Source organism: Amblyraja radiata, chromosome 2 (assembly GCF_010909765.2).
Source record: "Amblyraja radiata isolate CabotCenter1 chromosome 2, sAmbRad1.1.pri, whole genome shotgun sequence".
NCBI lineage: Eukaryota > Metazoa > Chordata > Chondrichthyes > Rajiformes > Rajidae > Amblyraja > Amblyraja radiata.
Window position 1 is genome coordinate 25239796 of NC_045957.1, and position 25022 is coordinate 25264817.

At 39.9% G+C, this 25022-nt stretch overlaps 1 protein-coding gene across 4 annotated transcripts in view; it reads left to right on the forward strand.

The window, feature by feature from the left end:
* obscn (obscurin, cytoskeletal calmodulin and titin-interacting RhoGEF) overlaps positions 1 to 25022 on the forward strand; it is a 435173-nt gene that overhangs the window by 334279 nt on the left and 75872 nt on the right. The gene's annotated exons all lie outside the window — the stretch shown is intronic.

The window sequence follows — 25022 nt, forward strand, 5'->3', positions numbered from 1 at the left end:
TGTGGCAGAGAGTTCCAGAGATTCACCACTCTCTGTGTGAAAAAAGTTCTTCTCATCTCGGTTTTAAAGGATTTCCCCCTTATCTTTAAGCTGTGACCCCTTGTCCTGGACTTCCCCAACATCGGGAGCAATCTTCCTGCATCTAGCCTGTCCAACCCCTTAAGAATTTTGTAAGTTTCTATAAGATCCCCTCTCAATCTCCTAAATTCTAGAGCGTATAAATCATGTCTATCCAGTCTTTCTTCATAAGACAGTCCTGACATCCCAGGAATCAGTCTGGTGAACCTTCTCTGCACTCCCTCTATGGCAATAATGTCCTTCCTCAGATTTGGAGACCAAAACTGTACGCAATACTCCAGGTGTGGTCTCACCAAGACCCTGTACAACTGCAGTAGAACCTCCCTGCTCCTATACTCAAATCCTTTTGCTATGAAAGCTAACATACCATTCGCTTTCTTCACTGCCTGCTGCACCTGCATGCCCACTTTCAATGACTGGTGTACCATGACACCCAGGTCTCGCTGCATCTCCCCTTTTCCTAGTCGGCACTCCAAGCGGGATTCGAACCGGCTACCTTCCGGTTGCCAGCCGAACACTTAGCCCATTGTGCCATCTGTCGTCCCAGATAGTTGAGGCAGATACTATAACAGCATTTAAAATACACTTTGACAGGTACATGGATAGCAAAGGTTTAGAGGTATATGGGCCAAACGTGGGCAAATCTGACTTTTAGATAGAGCATCTTGATCAGAGTGGATTAGTTTGGCCATGGTTCAGTGCTGTATGACTATGTCTATAAATCATACTAAGGACTTAAAGCAAAGAAAATACATGTGGATAGATAGAAAAAAGAGAAAAGTAAATGTATTTTTGCTATTTAGTGTTGTTACTTTAAAAACAGATTTTGAGCTAGATAAAAATAGAGAACTTGTTGCTTTGTGATTGGTCATCGGTTAATCTCCTTGCCAAAATTGAGGAAACGTTGCCAGCGATGTCTTTTAACAATTAGTATTGCTTCCTGTGGGTGTATTATTGTTTGCCCTAAGTCATGGGGTAATGTTGCTACAATATCCATTTGTATGATTGTGAAATATGTTCTTTATATTCTGCCTTGACTTTCAGAAAAGTATTCATCTACATTGCTTTGGTTACTTACAAGTGATTATTCAATTTGCTGGTTATTTTTGCAGTTGACTATTTTTCTAGTATTTGTTTTCTATGCTTAGTAAAGAAATAGGATTGCCTAGAAAGTGAAGTCAGTCTGTTGATACTACTGTATATTCGCATTCCGATCTCTCATACTTTTGTTTGTTATTCAGATAGCCTGGTAATTTGGGTATAATTATTTGTTTAATTAGTAGGAAATTGGTTCTTGTAGGAAAGGAAACAAATACTGGAAATTTATTTTTAACAGTTTCTCCTGAGTACATAATTTTGAAAATAATATTGCTACCCTGAATATAGAAAATACATTGACGCAGAAACATTGAGGTATTTTCCCAGGTAAGTGAAAATAGAAATCAAATCAGTGAAAAAGGACAGCAAGTTTGTCAGCATTTACAAAAAAAACACACAAAAAATCAATTGCATAACACTGTTTCTTTACAGCATTATGCAGTTGAAATCAATATTTTATTCTATGAAACACAGTGGCAACTACTTCTAGGTATTTGACATCACTCTAAATTTGATAAGGTACTTCCAGACTTGAGTCACTCTTACTCCAAGGCAATTTCCACATCAGTGGCACGCTGGCTGACATCATTCACAATTCAACACTCCTATTGGAGTATTTCAGGAAATTTGAACGGAGTAATTTCTGTAAAAACAGTAGTCCTGGAGCAATGTGGTCTCCCAGCCTTCCCAGCATAGTGCCAGGCTGAGATAACTGCCAGGTAAGACAGCTACTGATGAAGTGGTGTGTTGCACCAGTGAGAAGAGAGCTCTGAACACTGCATTATGGTACCTGATAATCAATAAATGTTCTCTCTGATCATCAGTCATCTTGTTAAGAAAGAATAAGGTGTGAAGAGAAGAAACACCTAACAGCACAGCCATTTAAATTGCATTTTGGCAAGTAGCAATGATAACAGAAAGTTTACCTTACATTGGACCTCTTGCTTTACGTCAAATTTACCATGAGAATTGTTCATTTAAAATCTGTATATTTCATTTTTTGTTTCCTCTGTTCTTTTCCCTGTAATTTATTTAGAATTGGTAAATTTGGGAAGCTGATACTTTATAAAGCGGATATTTTATTTGTGTTAATAAATTGAAATGCATTAACAGAGTTAAGTTTAAACTGAAGTAAAGGGCACCATTGTCCCACTTTGTTCAGAATGTGTGAATTATGAATTAACATGTAATTGTTTGTGATGAAAACCATGTCACACCACATAAGTCAGCAAACAAACAAAAATTGGCACTGTATTTTAACAAGACCATTTAATTGCCCTATTTCAGAATTAGTATGTAACTAAAATAAATCAGTAAGTATTTTTAATATTAAATGGTCATACTCTATGATTGGATTCCATTTTCTGACATGGTTTTGTTTGGTTCATGTCTGCTTTTTATTCAGTTATGCCACTTTAACTGTCTCAGCTGCATTTAAGCCCTATGCCATTCCAGAAATACTTGCTTCCAGTTTTATTAATTGAACAATCTTATGTAGATTATTTTTCATTGTGATTAAATGCTACAAACACAATGTTCAGTTGAAAAAAAGACCTTGATAAATGATAAAATAACAAATTTCAGGAATGGGTATAGGCAACTTTGCATCTGTGTATTCTGACTTCTGATAGTCTTCTGAGGTCAGAATTGATAACTTGTAATGCTTATTTTGTTGCAGATTGCACATCATCTGACTAAAAATATTTAACAAATCAATGTTGATTCATTAAAATAATTACAGATTGTTAGATAAAGAAAACTAAAAACAAATCATACAAAACTATTTGTATACAAAATGATCCCACAGACAGCAGAGAGATAAAAAAAATTGGTTAATCTCTTTGACTGTGACGGGTAAAGGATATAAAATTAGCCGCAATATCAAGACAATTTCTCTGCTCTTCAGTACATAATGGCAGCAGGTATTTTACAACCACTTGAAGTCCAGCATGGCTTTCATTTGGCACTGAAGCATCAGCCGAGTTTATGTGCTTGTCCTTAAAATGGCTTGAAGTTATGACTTGACTCAGGAGGAGGAGAACCAAGTTAAAAAAAGTACAATTAGTGCTGAAACAAAGCTAAAAATTGTTTTAAAAAGACACAAATGATTGGAGTAATTCAGCAAGTCAGGCAGCATATCTGGATAACATTTCGGGGTTGCAACCCTTCTTCAGACTGATTGCGGGGGTGTGGGGAGAAATGTGGAAGAACAAACTTTCTGAATTCCATTCAGATACTGGAAATGTAAAAAGTACTCAAAATATTCGGTGATATAATCATAATCATACTTTATTAGCTAAATATGTTTTGCAACATACAAGGAATTTGATTTGCCATACAATCATACCAATAAAAAGCAACAAAACACACAAAATACATTTTAACATAAACATCCACCACAGCGACTGCTTCACATTCCTCATTGTGATGGAAGGCAAAAAAAAGCTCAATCTTTGCCGGGAGCCTCGAGCCTTCCTTTGACGGGACGACCTTGGCTCCCGTAGTCGACGGTCTGGCCCTCCGCATCGGGGCGGTCAAGCTCCCGCTTCGGGGGGATCTCAGCTTCCCCCGCGCCGGGGGATCAGACCCCGGGTCGGGGCTGGTCGAACCTCCTGCGACTCTGGAGCTTCCCGACATCCGTCTACCCGAGACTGCAAGCTCCTCGATGGTGAAATCCACAGGCTACGGTTGGAGCGTCGATCCCAGGCAAGTGATCGCAGGCTCCGATGGCAAATCCATCTATGAAAAGAGAAACAGAGTTAATGTTCCAGGTCAATTTCCTTTCATCAAAATGGTGAGAGAAGTATGGAGAATGGAATAGTTGTGATCGTGGACCTGTCATCCGTTGTGAAGGAGAATCCTCAACTTAAGTAAAAAGGCCAATATATAAGAAATGGTATGGAAGACTCGTATGAACAAGTTAGAACAGATGGGGAGAAGTCAAGGAAAGAAATGGACAATGCCCTTCCACGAAGTGAAATAGGTGGCGTGAAAGTTGCTGTTAAAGATGATGAGCATGTAATGGACAGCATAGAAACAGAGATAGAAAAGTCAAGAAATAGAAGGGAAGGAAGAGTCAAAATTGGGCTATGAAGGTGTGAATAGGGTGGAAATAGAACCAAAACTTGTAAAATAAAATTCTGTTTGTTTCAAGAACAATAAGCAACACAGATTATCTCTAAATACTGCAGGATAATACTAATAAATGGATATCAGTTCAGTAGGATGTGCCATAAAATGCTGGCAAACGTAGGACCTGTATAGCAACAATTGGAGGAAGTATCTGTAGTTATATATTTTGTAGAATGTAATTAGCTTGAACATTTCATGAGAAAGAGCAGAAACATAAACAATTATTTGAAACTATAACTGGAAATAAGAGTAAGTAAGATAACGTGGCATGGGAAATAGGACACACCTCAAAAAGGCTTACTGGCTGATGGGAAAAGATCAAGACAATTGTAGTTGTAATAAGTACAGAGACCCCTATCCTGTTTATTTCAAATTGCTGAATAATATGAAACATCAGAGCTTTTTAAAGTGATATTTCTCATCGTCTTGACATTCAGAATTAAGTCATACTTCTATTTGTAGAAAGTTGTAGTATGGGAACAACTATGTGAGGTGAGCTCATGCACGATATTTTATGCCCAAACATAAATTATAAGCACTTTTTAACTGTGGCATTAGATGCTCTAATAGTAAGATTAAACGAGCTTACCAGTTTGAAGTTTGATCTTTATTTTATGATGAGTTACGTTGAGGGATTACGTGAAGAACCCGCCAGCCCGCATGCGCGTCAATCTTCAAAGCAGTGGTGTGAAATCACAGATAACAGTTGTTGAACTAAACATAGTAAGATTAGAGAAAACTAGAATGCCAGCTGACCTTTATGATAGAGGGTTGGGAGTGGAGGGCACGTAATCCCTCAATGTAACTCCTCATAAAATAAAGATGAAACTTCAAACTGGTAAGTTCTCGTTTAATCTTACTATTTTACTTCGGAGTCATGTGAGTGACTACGTGAAGATTTCAAAGCTCTGTGATTTCATGCCGTGGAAACGAGTCCATGCGTCACACACTTATGGCGCATCAGTTGACCAATGATGAGTGAACATTAACATCAGACATGACATAGATATAGACATGTTGATGCTTTTAATGAACAAATAATGATAATAGTAACCCCCCTCAACCGGGAGGAAACTATAAAACAGAACCTAAAATAGAGTTGGCAAATATTCCCGGTCTGGCAATGGGTTAGTTCTAAAATGTTTGGAAAGATCGTTCGTTTGACCATCCTGCAGCCGCTAGGATGTGGTCCCGCGAAACGTCCATAACCCTGCTGCTGATGTTGTTGCAGCCCTGGTGGAGTGAGACTTGAAAATGTCAGTGTTCACTCCTGTATAAGCCAGAACCCGTTTTAACCACCTGGACATGGTCTGTACTGATACCTTCTTATGAGGCTATATTGCTAGTTCAGAGTCTCTAAGGCTCTTAGTGACCTTAACATACTGGTGTAGATGTGTGACCACACACAACCGAAGGTCCATGGGATATGCCAACAAATCTAGTTTGAGACCTGATGCCCCTGGTCTACTCTGCTTGACTAAGTCATAAACATAAAATGTTATTTTTCCTGCAGATATAATCATCCTGTCCAGTCACAGCTTATGCACTGGACCCGTTGCGCTGAACTTAGCGCCATGAGCATAACCACTTTGTAAGTGAGTTTGACCAAGGACAGGGATGTAGCTGGAGCCCACCGGCGAAGCGGCGTAGCACAATGTTAACATCCCATATCTCTGCGTACCTGGGCCTGGGAGGTTTCGAGTTGAAGATACCCTTCATAATCTAGATATCAGAGGGTGAGACCCGACAGAGTGGATTCTGCTCCCCGCAGCCAATATGATGGGAAGGCACGTTAGGCACAGTAAATGGCACTTTAACTTAATGATTGTCAAAACCCCATATAAACTGAACTTCAAGACGTCAGTCATCCGTGCCGAATTATATGTAATATTAGCGTAAAACAAAATACTTCCCATCTCCTTATGAGGAAAAGTACTGCTTATTTGGTGCTATCCCTGCAATCTGCAGGGGGAACATCCATGGTTTGGTTTAACAACCTGAGACGCAGGAACGGTCTTCTCAGAGTCTGCAAGTCAATGAATTGATTTTATCATACAGAGGATGGTTTCCCGAGTCACGGCTAAACCAGCAAATTTATGTGTCTAGAAATAACCATATAAGGTTCTATTATCATTCCCAACTTCAGCGGGAACCATGGCTGTTTAGGCCAGTCAGGCACTACGAAAATGCCTGAAGCAGGAACTTGCTGAATTTTTTGCAAGACCCGTCTGATGAGGCAAAATGGAGGAAGACATAAAAGAACATTCCTCCCCAGTGTAGCGAGAATGCATCCATCGCCACTGATATGCCACATATTTTTTGCAACTGGTGATTGAGTCTGGATGCAAACATCTCGATCTTTTAGTGTTCCATCGAGTCACAATGTCATTAAATACTTTGTGATTCAACATCCATTCTGTGTTGTCATTGATTTTACATGATGATACACCAGTGCCAAATGAGATTAGGTAAACTATCACCGGATACTTTGACTTGATTGCATCCATGTGATTAACATGTACCACCACCAAAGTGAATCAACTTGGACTTGAGCATGCAGATTATCCATATTCGCACAAAACCTTTAATCCACAGAATGCACCTAGTGTCTATAGGTAGTTGATACCATATAACTGAAGAATTGGTAACTCATGCAAATCCCATCCGCCTCCGTAACTAGAGATGGTATTGGTAATTTTCCAGCTTGGAGCAAGAGCATCAGTTTGTAATTAACTGAAGATTTACTGATGAAAAGTTAGTGGAGCAATGCTGAATACTGTTCGACCACCATGGTGACTTTGATGATTTCAGCTGGGAATAGCATAGGTCTGGTAACAATGACCTACATGGTACTTGAGAGCTTACTCCTTCGCACGCTGTATAGTTCTGATAATGCAAAGGCCCAAATAGCACAGCTGAAAGCCAATATATTGCCAATTACACTTGATGAATAGAAGGCTGCTTGATAACAACAAGGTTGTTACAGGCTTCAATTAATTCCAATCTCTTGCCTCAGGGCGAGCCCAGACAAATTAATAGAGTTAAAGGTAAATCCCAATAATCAATAATTTCAGTTGGTATCAACTTAAATTTAACTGGATGAATGAGAAACCCAATTTCTCAAATCTAGTTTTGTGGTTGATACAGCTAATTTAGCAAAATACAGTGTTTAGAATATCATCCAGATAGGCCATAACAATTGTTTTTTAGCTCTGAGCAGCCGAAGCACTAGTTTTAGTAATTTGGTAAATAACCGGGAGCTGGAGTTAGCCCATTTTGCAACGCTTTTAATTGTATCATTGCCCCATCCAGCTAAATTTCAAATATCTCCGGTGCCCTGTGAATGGAAACTGATCCCATGGAAGTTAAACAGTCACAAAGTTTCCAATTCAGAAATGTCTATACTGCACATGCGGGTTGAACCTGTTGACAATGAACAGGCCACATCTGCCACAATTGCGAGTCTGCCTTGAAAGGCAACTCCAGCCATATTTCCGAGAAATCTGGCCAATTTCCGCGCCTGTCTCGCTTGTATACTGTGCAGTATAAACTAATCTCATGTTATAATTTTAATTTATAAACAAAGTTGAATCTTATGTTATCATTGTCATCTGTACAAAAAACAAGTGTAAATATTACCAACTTGTAAATGGTCCACATACCCCATGTTTCGGAAAGAACCAGACCCACCTACCTTCATGGTTATCGGTGGTTTTATGGTAAGCCCAAAGGCCCCTGACGCGGGTTCTATTTCCGTCCTTGATTTGGAGAGTAGGACTGCTGGGGTACGTGAATCCCATATTTTTCCTGAGGACCGGTTTTGGGCCATGGCCTAAAAGACCTGTGCCCAGCTTTCAAGCTGCCACCAGCTTCAGTGAACCGCATCCTGCCGATGGAGGCGTGGGGTGTGTTGTCGTCGACACCTTGACAGCTTTTGTTTTCTCATCCTGGTCTTACCTGTTTGGACAGGTTTTCCGTGAAGAGAAAATTCGGCGCTGGATATTGCTGGCCTCACATGAGCCTGCAAATTGGAATTTAAGGCAGGTCTGATGGCGTTCTATGTTCATTTTGAAGTGTGCCTTGCACATCAAGACCAGGCCAGTAATCTTTTAAATTAGTTGGAGTTTCATTTCCTGGGTTTTCATGCCGCCTCCAATATCACCCCAGATAGCGCTGTTCACTGCCGGCACTTTCAGGAACAATTTTCAGGTGCATGGTATCTCACAGCCGGCACCTGTTCCTGTAATGATGTGACGTGAGGTAGCTGCTGCTCCGCGAGGGGAACTCTGGCCCCTCCGGGTTTTCTGCCAATGGCTGGAAGCCAACTCTTCCAGCAGGAGCTCCTTCGTTTGCGAGGATATCGCAACCCTTGTTGCCATGACATAAATTTCTGGAACCTCACGCATGTACTCCAGTATGTTCCCCGGACATACTTCCGAGTTTGGAGTCAGTTACCAACTGACCCCTCGCACTCACCTTCACAGAGAGGGAGATTTGTAACCCTGAAAGGGGTGCTGCCGCAGGCCCTCGAGGAGACCTGCACTGATATGGCTCCTCCATGTACCATATGAGGATGGAGCATTACCTTAGCGGGATGAACGCCCTGCGGACGTTATCCAAGCTCCATCTGGGTAAAAAACGTCCGAAGAAGTACCCATGTCGAAGGGAACCCTCCTGGCCTGACTTCCCAATCTAGGCCTTTCAGACTCCGTTTGGCTGTTCCCCTCTGCGGGCTGCCGGAGTCTGAAGTCGCCGCCGGCTACCCGCACTTCCGCGGTCCGTAGCCGTGTCTTCCCACGGTCCCCGTAGCCAAGATTCCACCGAGCCGGGTTCCCCGCGGTCTTCCCACGGTCCGCGTAGCTGAGGTTCCCCCGAGCCGGGTTCCCAAGGTCTTTCCACGGTCCCCGAAGCCGGGTTCCGCGGTCCCCGCAGCTGGGCTTCCCCCGAGCCGGGTATCCCCGCGGTTTCCGCAGCCGGGCTTTTAAGGCCTCTCCACAAACAAATAGCTCGCAGGTATGAATGCGTTAGCAGCTCAGAACACATTATGATTAGAAGAATGAGCAGAGGGCATGTACAGCTGATAGAAGAAGAGAGAGGGGAGGGAGAGCTGTCAACAGGAAGGCATTCCAATTAGAGTGTACTGCATCAGAGAACAGTTCGCCATCTGTACCTCAGCAAGCAAAAACATGAGACATTTGCACTTCCATATGGCCATTTTCACTAAAATCTGTCATCTATTGGAGCTGCATCTTCAAAGCACCTCAGGATTGTTTTGCCAGCAGCTATTGGTGAATGAAGCAGTGAACAATTGTATAACTAGCTCCTTCCAACTGGATATCATAGTTTGCTATGTAGAATGGACTTCACCTGTGCCCTCCAGAGAACTGACTACATTTCATTCTATTTTTGCCAAAGATCTTCAAATGGAAGAGGAAGTGAAGACACAACCTAGATGGGTCCTTTCTCCCATAGATCTTGGATTATGACAATCTATAAATAAATTTGAATGCAGTTGCAGTACTACAACCCAAATTCTCAATTCACCAACCATTCTACACCTCACCTGACCATCCCAGCATCCACATAATCATAGTGTTGAAATTAGAATGACACTACAAATAAATGTTCAAAATTTATGAATGAATCATGTGATATTCCATACAGCAGTCAACTAATAGTCCTTGCAAACTGCTTAGAAACATATAGAAAATAGGTGCAGGAGGCCATTCGGCCCTTCGAGCCAGCACCGCCATTCATTGCGATCATGGCTTATTGTGTAGTTGCTGTGTACCCTATGTATCAACACATCACACATCCATGACTATGGGAAGGCTGCCGACATCCAATATAGGATGACACTAGGTAGCAGTAGACCTTTATTCCCGCTGATCACGCCATCTTGGATTTGATAAATGCGTTCAGGGCTTGCTGACCGGCGGGCAAGGGCACGAATGTTATTGAAAGGGCAAATACATTCTTCCTTGGAGAGGACAGCCAATCGGTGCCACGTAAAACGTTTGCCTTTCTTCTAAAAACCTTTGTCTAGCTTCACTGCTGCTTGCACTTCAGTGGATATCACACATCGGATGTCATGATTTCACAAGAGTATGCAAACAGATGTCCATCACTTTCACCCTCAAAAGGATACACAAAGTCTTGCCAAGCTAAATCTGGAGTTCTTCACACTCTTTGATAATGAATGCAGATTCCCAATGCATGGGGAGTTTTATTTCACGTCCGTTATCCTTTCACTTTAACCTCTTCCACTGAAGTCCTCATTGGAATAGCAGGTCATCAAATCTATGCCTTGACATCCAGTAAACTTGCTGTTAATTCCCTCTGTTCTTGCTACAGCCACTCGTGCATGGCAATTTGCTTCCCTCCATGTTATCATCCAAATTTTGTGCAACATCTGAATATATTTGTAATAGTATCTGAGCACATAGCCATATATGTGAAATTGAATAACAGGGAGAGAAATATAGAGAAGGAGCAGAAATAGGTCCTCCATCCCACTTTTTTACCTATCTCCAAAAATCCCATTTGGCCACATATTAGGATGGTATCCTTCTACGCCTTGCTTATTTAAATCTGTCTAAATGCCTTTTAAAGTGCAGTATTTGTAACTGATTCCACCACCTCTTCTGGCAGCACGTTCCAAATATCAATCACTCTACGTGTTAAGAAATGTAAATCTTAGATCGCTTTTAAAACAGCTGCTTCTCGCCTTAAACCTATGGCCTATTTTTGAGACCTCTACCACGGGGAAACATTTTTTTGATCATCTACCTTACCATCTACCTCTTATCTTATGCACTTTCATCAGGTATATTTCAATATTTGTGGTTAGTAAACCAGTGGAGCATATGTATTAAGAGGAAAGTGGCAAGTAAGAAGGAAGATTTTGTTTGACAATATCATCACCTTCAGTGGTTGTAGCCCTGCTGGCAATTAAGCCTAGAGTTAGGATATATAGATGCACCTGTTGCCCCTTTCTCCTACCACATCTAGTCGCGTACCAACTTCTTCAGAGGATGAATACTGTGCAATGCGTTTAGATGATTGTTGCTATCTGATTTAAAGTTGTATGCAAGTCTGGAGAGGTGCAGGTGAAGTTTCCAACAGAGCTTGGTGTGTCATGCTGCAGTGCTGTATATTTTTAGACATCTCTTGATTGGTGGAGATTGTAGGTAGATGCATTATAAGGGTAATAGTGCATTTTATTAATGAATATAGGCTAGTTTTAATTGTGTCAAGACCATGTAATCAGACTCCTGTTGATGCATGCAGTTGTACTTGCTCATTGAAGACCCTGCCCCCCCCCCCCCCCCCATCACCTGACTCAAAAGACAGCCTACCAATTTAAAGAAAGCTCCTTTTAGAGTCAATTTTGATTGTTGATTACCAAGTCAGTAAAGAACTTTGTCAACCTGTTCATTATGGGTAAGTCCCCCCCCCCCCCCCCCCCCCCACTAGCCATCCTAACTTGAATTCAAAGCTTTGTTTAAATTAGGAGTACCTTAATATAGTGATTAAGGACCTAAAATATAAACAGAAATGTCAGAAACAGTCTAACAAATCTATTGTAAGAGAATTATTTTACACTTCAAAAAGATAACCTTTCATCAGTGCCGGGAGAGAGAACACATCAATTGTAAATTGAAGAAAAGGAAGGGTAGGACAAAATAAATAGGCCTGATAGGTTGAGGCCAGGATTAAAACAATAAACTGTTAATGAAGACTTTCAGTTGAAAGATTAATACTGGCGGGGTTGGATAGAGAGAAAATACCAAGAAGCATAAACCTACAAAATATGAATTGAAACTGTTGGGAATCACCAACAAAAATAATCGCAGAACCAAAAGGATAGAAACTGAATAACTCTTGCAGAGAGCTTTTTCTTTCCATAATTAAGTTACAATAGAAGATCCCCAACAGGATTTCATAACTTTCCGGATTTAACTAAAATTATAAACAATTTTTATTTTCACACAGGCTGTAACTTTCCATCATATTAAAATATATAAATCACAATAGTTATTTATTATTTGTAAGTACTACTAGAACTGATAAAGTTTTATTGAATGGATAACCTCTGGAATTTAGAAGGATGAGAGGTTATCTTATTGAAACGTATAAGATTATTAAGGGTTTGGATACGCTAGATGCAGGAAACATGTTCCCGATGTTGGGGGAGTCCAGAACCAGGGACCACAGTTTAAGAATAAGTGGCAAGCCATTTAGAACGGAGATGAGGAAATATTTTTTCACACAGAGAGTTGTGAGTCTGGAATTCTCTGCCTCAGAGGGCGGTGGAGGCTGGTTCTCTGGATGCTTTCAAGAGAGAGTTAGATAGAGCTCTTAAAGACAGCGGAGTCAAGGGATATGGGGAGAAGGCAGGAACGGGGTACTGATTGTGGATGATCAGCCATGATCACATTCAATGGCGGTGCTGGCTCGAAGGGCCGAATGGCCTACTCCTGCACCTATTGTCTATTGACCTTTGATAATCTTTTGTTTCTAGTTAATCCAGTTTAGTATACAGAAATTGAGCTAGAAAATTATCACTAAAATAATTGGCAAATTAAAGTGAATTTGTGGAATCCCAGCCCTTGAAACTTCTAGTAACAACTGAGGTAGTGATACAGTTTTGTTGCAACAGTGACTGCAGGAGTGGGTTTCATCATTTCAACCTATCCATTTCTGACTCCACACTTTTCATCCTGTTTCTTGTAGTCACTGAACAAGAGACTAAAGTTCCCAAGAAAATCATCATCATGTAAGTGCTTAGTTTCTTCATTAATGCTTTGTATAAGCTTGTCCATCTCATCCAATGCTTGATTACATTGTGCCAAACATACATATAATCCAGTGTTTTCCTGTGCATGCTAGCGTTTGACATAATTATAGTTTTGTTTCTGAACAATTTCTAGAAGTGTCATGAAGGCAATGTTTATCATGGATTTTTTTTGTTAAATTGATGTTTTGGAGAAGATGAATTTGTTTAGTACTGTTGATTGTACTCGCCTTCAAGCTCTTGCCATGTGATTTCAAAATGCAACTTCTATTGCATTTATGATCACATTTGGGACAAATGCTCAGAGCTGGATGCAACTATAGACAGGTTGTTTTGGATAACCATTTTGAATGTTTAATGACCACCAAATTTATAATTGGAATATAAAACTGATATTTTTAGTACACATAACTCCTTAGTCATGCGCATCATTTGTCTGCTGCATAATTAGGAAAGATATATTAAATTAAAAATCTGCAATTGATAGTCTTCCATAATTTAAATGATATATTAACAACCTAATCAGTTAATTGAACATTATACTGTCTCAAATTTAATCAAGAAACAGATGTCTTTTAGCAAATTTATAATGCGTGCACCAATCCTTAGTTCTTAAGAGCGATTAATAGAATGATTCAACCTGTATGTCAGCAAATGAAGACTGGAAACTAAATAAAACAATTTCTGTATTCATTGCAAAAAATAGTTTCACATTCTAATTCAATGTCATGCTTCATATGATTATAGATTCATTCACAAGACATTTCTGAATTCAGTCTTCTGAGTGCATTAACTGTAGTATCCTATTATAACCAAACAACTTTTACAGTCAACTACACAGGTTAAAGTATCACATATTGTCAAAAGGTAGTGGGGTCTTGAGGTCTTTTGTGATCTCTATATATTCTTAAACATTCTTCCTTTAACTTCCTGTTTTTTGTGTTAACTGTATTTAAATGAAAGATATTAAATTTGTGGACTTTCACCATTTACAGCCAAACCAGAAATACAGTGTATGTTCCAGTCATACACGAGTTAGTTCACAGCTTGAGAATCTGGTCATACAAGCATTTTGTGTCTCCTGGCCACTGAATACAGCTACATTAAGGGGATATACCACTTCAAAATCTTTTTTTGTGTGGCACCTGGTATATATTATTTTTAAAACAAAGTATCTTCTTTAAACAGCAAGGTTCATTTACAACCATAAATGTAATTTACTGGAATGAATAATAGTAACCACTGATTTCAACATATGTGTGATTTAAGCTAAAATATGCATGGCAAAACTTACAATAAAAAATATGTAGATATGAAAACAAAGCACTGATTATAAATAGTTTATTCTTTAACATTGTAGGAGTGCAAAGGCATGATCTTAACTGTGTTGCCTCTAATTAACACTTCATATTGTCTTGCTCACCAACTAATCAGAAATTTACCTGCTTCAGAGTTGATGATGCATTTTGTACAATGTGGACAATGGGATCCTTTTGATGTTTGAACATTTATATACTCTTTTCATGACTAGTGAGGAGACTATAACAACAGTAGTCAAGAGCCCAAAAGTTAAACGACGCAGTTCTTCAAGTATATCCCCTGCAAGAAGATCAAGACCACATGAAATGGAACCAGAAGTGTTATTCTCAACTAGACCCAAGGCACCTCCTACCAAGTTTCAGACAGAACCCAGAGAAGCCCCCATGAAAATGCCATCTGTTCCTGAAGTTATGATCACAGAGCCAGATGAACAAGGTGCAACTTCAAGACATATTCTTGTAGAAACTAAGGTAGAACAAAGACCTAAATGGATTGAAGTTGAAGAAGTAGTTGAATTTAGAGTTAGAAAAAGTGCAAAACCTGAAAGGAAAAGATCAGTCTCCCCTTCTACCCGTACCTTATCGGAGCAAAGACAAATGAGTTATAGAACCTCAAGTCCAAGGCCCAAACGACCTCTTAAAGTTGACCCTAACTTAAACAACTCAAATAATAACTTGGTAGAACAAATGCAGCCCTCCCTTTCAGAAGAAAACCTAACAAGTGTTGATATTCTGACCTCTGTATGTGAACCTGAGATTATCACAGACTTTGAACAAGTCACATCAGAAGATATCAATCCTGACCCTACATTTGACCACTTCGCTGATGTTGGTCCTGAAACGTCTGCTCATGCAGGGAATGAATATGATATTCAGCCAAGTGAAACTGAGGGTCAGTGCAAATCAACCATACTGGAAATAGAAACGCCACTTCTTGCACACGTAGGTGAAACAATAATGTTAAGTTTTGAGACACCTGGACCCATGGATAATGAACAGCTATCCCCTGAACAAATGTCTGATACTAAAGCAGCATCTCCTATGGCAATTGTGGATCTTCCACTAGATATTTCTGATGATAAATTAGAGGATTTCAAACCAGAGCATGAAGAAGATATTGACACGGAAAATGAAGATATTATTATTGATGAACCCCCTGAACTGAGTAGTGATGACCTAATGAATAGAGACACCAAGATTTTGACTCATAATGGCAAGCTACTAACATTAGAAGACCTTGAAGACTACATTCCTGCTCAAGGGGAAACCTACAAGTGTGAAGATATAGTTGACCAAGATTATCCATCAGCTGCTTGTTCCAATGAACCATGTGAAATTTCTGTTCTACAGGCCGAAATAAATGAACCGACAATAGGCAAACCAGTTTTACTTAATGTCGGGAGACCAGTTGCTCCTAACTTAAAGCCAAGTTATTTGCATCAGTTCGGCGATCAGCGGTCTGGAGGGATGTTCATGTCATCATCTCGAGTAACAGAAATGCATTCAATGGGGCCGTCAAATTTGTCAGTACATGTCAGTGGATCATGTACTGAATCGGTCGTTCATTCCTCAACAACAGAGAAGAAAACACCATTTGAATTAAAAACATCTTTTTGTACTGAAGTACAATGTTCTGTGGACAGTGGACAACCAAGCTTTAAGACTGAAGTTTCTACAAGAACTCTTAACTATGGAGAAACTGTTACATTACATATCAATAAGAAAGACCCACTCGAGGAACCCAACAAAAACAAACACGATAAACTTGACGATTAATCTTATGATGAGGGAACATCTAAGCTAGTTTATGATAAAATATAGCAATGAAAATGTAATTAAGCATTTCTAGTCTTAGGAGAGAACATTGAGAAAAAGGTCATCTCGTAGAGTTTATGCACCCTAACCCTTAACCCTAACCATTCCACATAATAGTAATCACATACTTAAAACTATTGAGCTTACAATAAACTTAAATGTTATTAATTACTCACAGTTCTTCATTAAATATTTAAAGTTTCATGAAGTAAAAATCACTCAAATGTTCTCTCTTTAGTTGGGTTTTATGAGCATTGAATAACGACCAGTCAATTCAACACTTTCACTCAGTTTCAATAAACATCTCTGGGACTTCTTGGTATTCTGCCATTAATCAGTTTTGAAGTCCACAGAAAAAGACACTCAAAGAATTATGAACTATTTGTGGATTTTCAAAGGAAAATCTAACTGAATGGTTCTGGATGTCAAATCAAACATTGGATTATTTTATTGTGGAAAGCTAGGTATATGTTTTGTGGATTTAACAGACTTTTTTGCTGACAGTAACAGATCATCTTTTGTTGTCTGTTGTGGAGTAAGTGGTAATTTAGCACGGAAAGAGACTGTTAGCTTGAAGAACCTAAATTTGTACTTTTGCATCAATTTCATCACAGTTCTACTGTAAAGATACTCCTCTCATGAGAGGATTATGGGTCTAACAGGAGAATTTCACGTTGCATAATGCAATCAATTTTATTCTAACATTACTGAAACTGTGAGCAAGGCATACACATTATTCCTGAAATTACTTGCTAATGAACATACAGTTAATATGAAATTTGTCATCTCCTGACTTCTCAGGAAGGAGCAATAAGGGGAAAACAATCATCAGAGTATAAATATAAAAAAGTTATGATAATTAAATGTGGAATAGCATGGTTTAGCTTAACATTGAATATCCTTATACTTGTCCTACAGTCACTAACTTTGAGTCTTTGGAGAGATCAGAACCTCAGACTGTTTTACAAAGTTAATGGCATTATAGATGGCAACAAATATATTTCTGAAACTAATTCTAAGCTTTGTAACTTTATTATTTTACCTGACCTACTTTAGAGACAGGGAGTGTGTCATTGATCCTTATGGATGTTAACATGTTATATCCACAATATAATCTGAAAGAAACAGAACTTTTTTTGAAACATGCATATATTTGACAAAAGAATAATGGATTTCTTGATTCAATGTATGTTATTTTGTGATAACTCTTCAAAAGGTAAATTAAATATTGAACATGACTATAAACAATAGGTTATGACTTTGGAGGAGAGCTGCAAGACTACTTTTAATATGTTGGCTGATTTTTTAAACCATATGCTTGCAGTTAATTAATTAATTTTGTCATATTAAGAAAGTGACATTAAAATTTCCAAAATTTAAATACATCTTAATTCATTTGAAAATTGGATATTTTAAGTATATCAGAGAAAGAGTAAAATGAGTTGTTGCTACATTTACTACATAAGACATTATGTTCAAGGTTTATTCACTAATACCTATTCTTTTTATTTTATTCTTACTATGAAATAATAACTGAATCTAATAAAACTTTACTAACTTCACCAGACATGTAGAATTTATTTTTAAATGGAAAGTTCAAACTGACTTTATAATCTCTTCCAGCAATGCAAGTTAAGGGCAGGATATGTAGGACTTTTCAATGTGTGTGTATTTTCTCCATGCTGTGAACAGTTAAAACTTGTGTGGCGTGTATTAACACAGTTACGTATCGATGAGCCGCAAAAACACCTGTAACTTTAATGAATAATATAACATCTTTAAAAAGATCAACCTACAGATGAGAAGCTGCAGCATTCAGAGTGCTATGTGAATCTTTGCATGGTTAAGTTTGCATATCTTGAATCCAGATTACATAAAAAATCATAAGTATTTCAAATAAACAGTTGTACAACCATGACAGTAATGCATTTTCAAAAGCAAAGTTGTGCAATATACATTAACTTTGACGCACTTGTGCCTTCAAATATATTTTGGGTAATGTATCTTGTACAGTCTGCGTTCTAACAAGAGCATAAAATGTTTGAAGCATTCTTGTATGTTTTGTAAGCAGGAAATTTTTTGAGATATATATAGAACATAAAAAAGTGTGTCTCCTGACTTCTGTGTGTTACTTTTGAACCCCTAATAAAATGTAATTTCTGCAGTAAGTTTGCATTTGTTAACTTTTGGTTTTTCACATTGTCAGAAAATGACAAAATATACTACACTGGATGAAATTGGTCATTGAACATGCAATGAAATTGAAACTAAAATGTTCTCATTATCTGAGTCTCACTTGAATTTGAGTAGGCCTTTCAGATCTTTATTAATAATACAGAAACCCCACATTGAAGGGAATCATTAATGACATTCTCTATTTTCAATGGAGAACCATTCTCAATGTGAAGATGGGCTTACAAATAAAAGATACTGATTGTTATTCTAACTCTGGGGAGTTCTCTTCTCAAGTGTGGCTCCTGAATCACACCATGTGAATTATAACTATTAATACACTTCAATGGAAAGTAGGTGTAGTATAACTTGATTAAAGGAAAAAACACTACTGATTCGGGAGAGTGTCACAGCAAACTTAGAGAGGACATCTTGGGGTGCTCATTCAGGGAGATAATATGGGTAGAGTTCAGGAAATAAGAAATGTATAATTACTATCATGGTGCAACACTTTTGGCATTACAATAGCCAGGAAGGGATGGAGGAACAACTATGTAGATAGATTATGGGAAGATGCAAAAGCCACAGGGACGACTTAAATTTCACCAATATTGACTGGGTCAACCTTAATGCCAGAGGATTATAGAGGGTAGATATTGTGAGGTGCATCCAGGAAGTTTTATCCACAATAGGGATCATTTAACTATCAATTAATCTAACCATCAACCTTAAGGAACTGCAGAAAACCAGAATGCACTGGAGAAACCTATGTGATTACAGGGAGATGATGCAAACTTCACTCGTATGTCCCTAGAGTTCAGGATTAAAGGTTGGGTTCATGGAGTTGCAAGGCACCAGCGCTACGTGCCGCATCTCTGGAAAGTGGCTTCCAGTTTATTATTCCAGATCGTAATGAGCATTTTAAACAAATAATTCATCCAGGAAATTCCCAATCTTGTCCAAACATGTAGGTGAAAAATCTACGGGGAGTTAGGAAGTGTCTTACTTCCCACACCATATCAAGTTCTGTCTAGTTGTTATATCCACAGTGATTGTGCAGTTAAGTTTCTGGTCAATTGGGACTTGGTGGTGATTATCACTGTGATAGTAATGCTATTAAATGTCATGAGTTGCTTGGTTGTAGTTGCATAGACATTGTTATTGAAGATTGCTCATTGCCTCTAATCAACCCAAGTGTGTGAATACTTTCCATTTCATGCTCCCCAAGAGCACAATCCCAGTACTGTCACTGTGCTACCATTCCCTGCATCCCCTGATGAAGTTCACCTCTGTTGCATCTTGCATCGGTGTAATATAAATTATTAATCAGAAAATTGCCACTCACTAAGACAGGATTCTTCTAATTTAACCTTCACCTTAACTGCATTTGTTCCTTTTTACTGCAAAGGCACACTCTGATCTGATGACTAGCAGGAAATTGTGGAAATAAATGCTTCCATCGGCCTTCACACTGTATTGAAATAAAGAGTTTTGCCATTACATGGGAGGAGCAGCAGATTTCATATCAAATAGGTCCACAAATTTTGACTGCTGACAACTTTGAGGAAACCTTGTCTCATGTCCTTAATCAATGTTGACATTTTCATAATAGATGTTTTCTTACTACAAGAGGGATACTGCTTATATTTAATAATTTAGCAAGATATAGCTACAGAAGAAGTAATTAAATCACAATTCTGAAGTTTAATTAGTAAAATGTTTATCCACAGATTTTAATAGTATAAACTAGAATCGTAGAATGTTATTATTCCATGGCTTCTCATTCCTGAATGTGCATAAGCATTATGTTCAGCTCAGACGTTGTGGATTGTAGGGCCTGTTCCCATGCTATCTTATATGTTATTTTGGTAAAATTATCAGTTGATTACATTGTAGAATTTGATATTTGCTTTTTACCCTTTAATAAATATTTGCATTTATGGAGCCGTTATATAAACATCTTTCTCATCCAATTTACAGTATGACTAGGAGGGAAGAATAACATGCAATATTGAACAGATGAAAAGCATAATAATTTGGTCATCCTATAGCACCTCAGCATTTATCAAGAAATAAAATGATGTGAAAATGATAGATAGGAATTTCAGAAAGGTGGTCGCATCAAAACTCTGTCAGAAAGATGGTGAAGACAGGTGGTGCAGGATTCTCATGTCGCTCTTCCCCTATAAAATAAGTACACTACTTTGGACACTATTGGGGGTTGGTGGGTGGCCTATCAGGAGGAAATGTTGTACAGCAGGGTAAAGCAAAGTCCAGGCAAACAATCGTATTAGGGACACTGACAGGCATTTCTATGGCCAAGAGTGAGACTCCTGGTCCGAGAACCGGACCAGGGCTGCTACAGCGGCGGCGCAGCGCTGGAGTCACCGCGGAGCGGGCGATGCCTACCTGGGTCGCCGTTTGGAGCTCCGGAGCGTTGGGCCGCTGCGCCAACATCATGGAGCTCTGGTGCGGAGAGCTTCCAACGCGGGCGGCGCTGAACAACATCGGGAAGTCCTGGGACGCCTTGCAGAGGGCCGCCAGCAGCAGTCTCCACCCGGCGCGGCCTGCGGACTTTGGAAGCCGCCGACTCCGGTAGGAGGGGGTCGACTCTGGTGTCCACGCCGCTGAGGACGTCCCACAGCCCCGACGTCGGACTTGTATCACCCCGGCGAGCGGTCCTGGACATCGGGCCGCCCGTAGCTGCAACTGCGGAGGGCTTGGGGAGGCCCTGACCACGAGGAACAGTGGAGGAAGAGACTGACTTTGGTGCCTTCCCACACAGTGGGAAACTTTGATTCTGCTGTGTGGGGATGTTTTATGTTAAATTCTATAGTGTGTGTTCTTTATACCCTTTCTGGCTTAATCCCTCCCTTCACCACCTCCAGTTTAAATTCCAGTTGGAATATTTTGGCGGACCCAAGAACCAAGAATGGCATTTGCCTCCCTGGTATCAGGGTCAAGGATATCCCGGAGCATGTACAACATTTTTAAAGGGGAAAGTGAACACCCAGAGGTCATAGTTCATGATATAGGCAGGAAGAAAGACAAGGTAATACAATGAGAATTTAAGGAGTTAGGCAAAAAGTTAAAAAAATCAGGACCTCTGGTATTGCAATCTCAGGAATACTCCTTGTATCACATGTTATGAGGCAAGAAATAGGAAAATAGTTTGAATAGTAGTAATAGTTAAATGCGTAACAAAGGAGCTGGTGCAGGAGGGAGAGCTTCGGGTACAATTTACGAGAGTTTAAACTAACTGGGTGGGGTGGTTGGAACCCGAGCACTAGGTCAGCAAGTGGAGGAATTGAAGAGAAGGTAGAGGTTTGGTCAGGCAAATTTGAAAGGAAGGAGAGGCAGAGCCAGGTTAATAAGCGAGTTCAGTATTCTGACTGCGCATGCCCAGGTCAAAGGTCACTCTGCATAACCATTGCTGGAAGCAGTGGAGCTGTGTACATACAGACGTTCATTTCATCCGTTTTTTTCCAGCTTTGATTCTTCTAGGTAAGAAAATCTGCTTTCAAACTATGAATTAGTATTTATTGTTCCTTTGTTAAAAACTAAGATTATTTTGACGTTTTTATTGCTTTATGCTTCAGTGAGTGAGCGTGCTGCTGCTTGAGATCTGGGTCCGTGGTCGGGGTTGGGCCTCCGGCATTGTGGGCGCTGTTGAGTTGCTGCTGGGCCAATCCCGTCCCCTTCCGGGTGTCCAGTCCCTGTCCGGGGGCGGCCGGAGGTGTCAGGCCGGGCTTGCAGCCAGCACGAGGGGGAGGCGCTGGCTCCGGCTCTGCTCTGCTCTGGCCAGGGACCGTCGTCGGCAGCGCTTACGGGGCCGGAGAGCCGGGTTCGATCCTGGCTGCGGACAAGGCGTGCGCTCTCCCCTGTCTCCCACTCTCATCTGCCCCCCCTCTCTGTTACACCCCACTCTCCCACTACCTGTTCTTTTGGGGGGATGAGGAGTTGATCATTTATGGGAGACTCTCTGGAATCGAGAATTTCATTGCTCATTCGTATTCATAGATGAGGCTGAAGAATTCCATTGCCTTGAAATGAGCAGAATAGTGAAATTTGATTCAGAAACTATCATCGTTGTGTTCCAGTCTGGAATACATTAATTTTCCTATAATGTAACCACACGACACCCCCGTTCTTCAGATTAAATATATTATTACACATAAATTATGAATAAAGATAAGAATTTATACACAGTTTCTTCAGCCAGCCCTCCGTTTGCATTTTCTTTATGGCGAATGACCTATGACAAATCTCATGATTCCTTGCGTTTTTCGGTAAGCAGAACTCGCTTATTAGGATGGTGGGTTTGATGTGCAAGGTGTATTACGGATAAAGCAAAATCTGTTGGACGGGTACCTCGTTCCACTGACCTTTTGTTCAAATCGAGTATAAAGTACGTATATAACAACCATTACCTTACCTTCATCGCTCTTTAAAAACTCAATCAAGTTTGTAGGACATGACCTGCCCATCCAAAGCCAAATGACTAATAGATCTATGCTATGCATAGGCTTTTACCAAGAGGAAGTACATGGATCATAATGGGATTATGGAGGTGGTTATGCTGATGTTCTAGGGCATATTGATATCAAGAAGAATGAGCTGCTGAGTGTTTTGATGTGAAAATAAATAAATCCCCCGGGCCTATCTAGGATCTAACCCAGGTTATTGAGAGATGAGTTTCCAGGGCCCTTGATAGAAATATTTGAATCCTCTGGTCACAGGTGAGCTTTGAGAGGACTGGATAGTAACCATAGGGACAAGACAAATTTATAAGACGGTAAGCCTTGCATCAACGGTGGGAAATTATAAGAGAAGGTTCTTGGGGATAGAAGTTAATTGCATTTGGAAACGCACTCTGTGGGGTGGTGCAGTGGTAGATTTTCTGCCTTACACCGCCAGAGACCCAGGTTCGATCCTGACTACCAGTGCGATCTGTACACAGTTTGTACAGCGTGATCGCATGAGTTTTCACCGGGTGCATCGGTTTCCTCCCACATTCCAAAGACGTGCGGGTTTGTAGGTTAATTGGCTTCTGTAAAATTGTCCTTAGTGTGTGTAGGTTAGTGCTAGTGTATGGGTTGATCGGAGGTCGGCGTTCACTCTGAGCTGAAGGGCCAGTTTCCACGCTGCATTCCTAAAGTCTAAAGTAAAGCCATAGATTTATTGGACATAGTCAGCATACTTTTGTGTAATCGTACAAGCTTGATTGAGTCTATTGAAGAGGTGACGTAGATGAATGATGACAGTAGGGCAGTGAACCCGAGTAAAGCTTTCGACAATGGTACTCTAATCTGGAAGATTAAGGCATATCTGATCCATGGAGACTTGGAAGATAGGATTCAAAATTTGCTTGGCTATGGAAGACAGAGAGTAGTGGTGGAAGGACATTATTCTGACTAGAGGTCCGTGACCAGTAGTACTCCACAAGGATAGTCAGCATGATTTTATTTGTGGGAGATGTGTCTCAAGAATCTGATTTGGTTTTTTGAAGAAATAACCAAGAAGGTTGCTGTGGGAAGGGTTGTAAACATAGTCTCCATAAACTTAGCAAGGCTTTTAATAAGGTTATGCATAAGGTCATAAGTGATAGGAGCAGAATCAGGCCATTCAGCCCATCAAGTCTAAATAGGTTGTATCGTCAAAAGTGGCGATCATTATCAAGAATTACACCAGGATCTCCATCAGCTGGGCAAGTGAGCTGGGGAATGGCTAATGGAGTTTAATTCAGTTAAGTGTGAGATGCTATATTTTAGGAAGTCTAATCAGGGCAGGCCCTTCACAGTGAACGGTGAGGCCAAGAGGAACGTTGTAAGCGGAGGAATCCAGGAGTACAAGTACATGGTTCCCTGAAAGTGGCATCACAGGTAGATAGAGTGGAGAAGAAGACTTTCGGCATATTGGCCTTCATCAGTCGGAATTGAGTATAAAGGTTGGGATGTTACGTTACAGTTGTACAAGATGTTGGTGAGGCGCACTTGGAGTATTGTGTTCAGGTTTGGTCACCATGCTATGAAAAGATGCCATTCAACTGGAAGTGCAGCGAAGATTTATGAGGATGTTACCTGAGCTAATAGGGAGAGGTTAGGCTAGGGCAGGCTGGGACTTTGTTACTTAGAGGGTTGAATTCTCGGAGGTGATTTTATTGGGATGTATATCATGAGAGGAATAGATAGAGTGAATGAACATTCTTTGTTCAAGGAGAAAGGAATCAAGAACTAGGGGGCATACATTTGAGGTGAGAGAGAAAAGATTTAATAGGAGCCTGAGGTGCAACTTTTTCAGATAGAGGGTAGTGGATGTACGGAATATTCGCCTACATAGTCACGGTTTTGATATGAAAGTCAGGAAGTCACATTGCAATTGTGTAAAACTTCGGTTAGGCCACATCTGGAGTACTGTGTGCATTTCTGGTCACAACATCACAGGAAGAAAGTGGAGGCCTTGGATATAGTACAGAGGAGATTCACCAGGTTGTTGCCTTGTTTATAGAGTATTAGCTATAAGGAGATGTTGGACAAACTTACATTGGCAAAGGATAGATTGTCAAGTTATTTCCCAGGTTGGAAACATCAAATATTAGAGGGCACATTTTT